Source organism: Meles meles, chromosome X (assembly GCF_922984935.1).
Source record: "Meles meles chromosome X, mMelMel3.1 paternal haplotype, whole genome shotgun sequence".
Lineage (NCBI taxonomy): Eukaryota > Metazoa > Chordata > Mammalia > Carnivora > Mustelidae > Meles > Meles meles.
The window spans coordinates 120,510,330-120,513,862 of NC_060087.1; the positions used below are offsets into that span (position 1 = coordinate 120,510,330).

A 3,533-nucleotide genomic window follows, 5' to 3' on the forward strand; every position below is an offset into this window, starting at 1 on the left:
ACACCTAAAGTCCCTAAAAAGGACGTTTTATGTCCCTAAAATGTCCCTAAAAAGGACATTTTATTATGTCACATCCAGAGGTAGATTGTTCTAGAATTACTTAATCCAGTGGCTCAGTAATGTCCTCAGAGCTGTGTTTTTTCTTTTTCCCAGTCTTTCTACTCTTTAATCTTTCTGTAATCTTTCTGACTCTATCCTCATCCTCAGCATCTTCAGAGCGATGGTGTCTCCCCTCTTGGTTGCAAAATGGCTGCAGCAGCTCCAGATATCATGGGCAGTAAAACCTATGTCTGATGAAGAGAAAGAGGGGGAATTTCTTATTTTTTCTTGTATTATGCAGGAAAACCTCTAGCCAACTTTCCTCAGGTTCCGTTGGCCAGATAAGCGATAGTCACATAGTCATTCTTAGCTGCAAGAGAGGATTAGAGTGTGGGTATTTAGTGAGAGGTAATTCTGCCTCAATAGGAGAAAGGGGGAGGAAAATGGGTGTTGGGAACGCAACTAATAGTGACTGCCACAAATGTCCTTTTTCCAACACTTATCTTATTACCACCTCCCCCCTTCCTTTATGTAGCCGCTGGCTAATTAAAGCTAAGTATTTAGCATAAATCAGGGCTTTTGTGAATTACCTGAATAATTAGAGTCATTGTAAGCCCAAGGTCCTTATTTTATTTCATCCAAAAGTTTAATGACAAATGGGCTTCCATTGCCCAAAATGAGCTTCTCTGGTGCCGAAACCGGATGTAATTTTTTTTATTGAATTGGGCTTTAGGAAAATAACTTAAAGTGTACAGGGATTGTGATAAAGAAGAGCTTAAATTCTCAAATATTTTTTTGATTTACAAATCTCCATCAGCTACCAAAAATAAGACCAGATTAAAGGGGTATGTGAATATTTAATGTGAAATTAGGAATATGTTGCTAAAAATCAGGAACGAGTTTAGAGCTATGACCATGAATAAATTGTGAAATATCAGCTTACTTCTCTGCTCCAACACTGACCTAAAGAAGCTTTTCTGTTTCCCCAGCAACCTCACAAGGCATTAGCTTGCTTCCCTCAGAGTAAATTAAATGTGATTTTCAAGTACCACACTTCATTATTTCAGAAATCACAATACCTTGCAGAAATAAGAACATTTCATAAATCATATTGGAGCTTATTTTTAAGCCAGAGCAGAGAAAGTATTTATTTGGGAAATTTTTTTTAAGTCTACTAAATTTCCAAGGACTTATAAATTATCTCCATGAGGAAGTGGTAAATGGGACATAGTATGTTCAGTTTATTTAAAATACATTAGTGATTGCCCAGTCATATTTTTTAAAAAGACTTTTATTTACCAGGTACATGAGAAAGATAAAACCCACATCTCAAACGAACTACCGAACTTTATGATCAAAAGCTCCAGAGGATAAAAATCGTATGAATGCTAACAATCCTTTTCTAAAGTCAAGTTCTCTTGCTCATGCATCCTAAGTCCACACGTCTGCACTTAGTCTTATCCACTCATGGGTCTACCCACATGCACACATTCCATGCAGTGTGTACCCAAAAGTGGTATATTTTAAGTTTTGGATAAATGATTATTTTAACATCTAAGCTGTCTCTAGCCACGTCATTTAAAAAAAAGCTCTTATAACCCAAATTGACATCAGAACTTATTTTTTAAACTCTTTAAGAAGCACTTTCTAAAGGGCTTTTGAATTTAACCTGTATCTCTAGTACTTAGCCCAGTCTGCCTTAGATGGGGTTTATCCGGGTACACAACTGGCTCCCGACTAGACCGTGCGTAACTTGAAACTGGGCGAGTGTCCTGTTTCTGAGCCATCTGTGGAAGCAAGCAAGGTGTCTTGTGACAGGTAAGTCATCAATAATATTTCTTTAATCAAATCGCTTAGTATGTGGCTAGAGCTAAGACTTTGCTTTCTCCAGAGCAGTGGTCTCCAGAGTGGGTAAGATAACCCATCCAGTAAGTAGAAAGGAAATATGAAAATTTGCATTTATTTTGATCTTAATAAGAAATCAATGGATCTTCAGTAATAGTTATAATATGTGATTTGCTAGTGGTCCAAGCATATATATATATATATATATATACATATATATATATATATGTATATATATATATATATATATTAGGAGTACATGCTCAGATATGATCACTGGTAAGGGTAGAGATTACAGAAGTTTGGAGACCACTGCTTGAGTTGTAGAAGGTGCAGATAGGCTAGATTCCTGATGTGGAGGGCACTCTGCCCTCCGGACCTTCTTGAGCTGCTGACAGATGTTTTGAATTCTTCCACATTATCTCCTTCTTTGTTATGGTCAGGAGCATCGACGGGAGTCAGTCAGATCTGGACTTGAATCCCAGTGCTGTTACTTCGATTTATATGACCTTAGATAAAACAGTTCACTTCCTAGTCTTCTTTCCTTTAAAATGGGGATAAAAAGGGCACTCCAGGTAAAGATGGCAGAGCGCGGTTACAGCTTTTCGCTGACTACATTCAGCCCATCTGGTAAACTTGTCCAGATTGAATATGCCTTGGCTGCTGTCGCTGGAGGAGCCCCTTCAGTAGGAATTAAAGCTGCAAATGGTGTGGTATGAGCAACTGAGAAGAAACAGAAATCCATTCTGTATGACGAGAGAAGTGTACACAAAGTGGAACCAATTACCAAGCCTATAGGCCTGGTGTATAGTGGCACGGGCCGGATTACAGAGTGCTCGTGCACAGAGCCCGAAAACTCGCTCAGCGATACTATCTCGTTTACCAAGAACCCATCCCCACAGCTCAGCTGGTGCAGAGAGTTGCTTCAGTGATGCAAGAATACACTCAGTCAGGTGGCTTTCGTCCATTTGGAGTTTCCCTACTAATTTGTGGTTGGAATGAGGGGCGACCATACTTATTTCAGTCAGATCCGTCTGGAGCTTACTTTGCCTGGAAAGCCACAGCAATGGGAAAGAACTATGTGAACGGGAAGACTTTCCTCGAGAAAAGATACGAAGACCTGGAACTTGAAGATGCCATTCATACAGCCATATTAACCCTAAAGGAAAGCTTTGAAGGACAAATGACAGAAGACAACATAGAGGTTGGAATCTGCAATGAAGCCGGATTCAGGAGGCTCACTCCGACTGAAGTTAAGGATTACTTGGCAGCCATAGCATAATAACTAAGTGACCGAAAAATCTGGAATCTCAGATAATCCCTCTACTCAAACATGTTTAAAGTATGTTTTGTTTTGCAGACTTTTTGCATACTTATTTCTACATGGTTTAATGGACTGATGTTTTTAAAATGACACTTATAAATCATAATAAACTGTTAAATAAAAAAAAATGGGGATAAAAATGCATACCTTACAGGGTAGTTGTGAAAGTCAGTAGATAATCAAGTAATTAATATTTGGCTAAAACTCAGCAAATGTTAGCTGCTTTCACCATAAACATGTAAGCTGTTGGAAATCAGTCATCAGTACTTTCGCATAAATGAGTTTGGGATTCTTTTTTATATTGTGATAAAAACACACATCACAT

The 3,533-nt window shown here is 38.4% G+C and overlaps 1 pseudogene; it reads left to right on the forward strand.

The window, feature by feature from the left end:
• The first annotated feature begins 2,455 nt into the window (after nt 1-2,455).
• On the forward strand, nt 2,456-3,327 carry LOC123935177 (annotated as a pseudogene).
• The last annotated feature ends 206 nt before the right edge of the window (nt 3,328-3,533 follow it).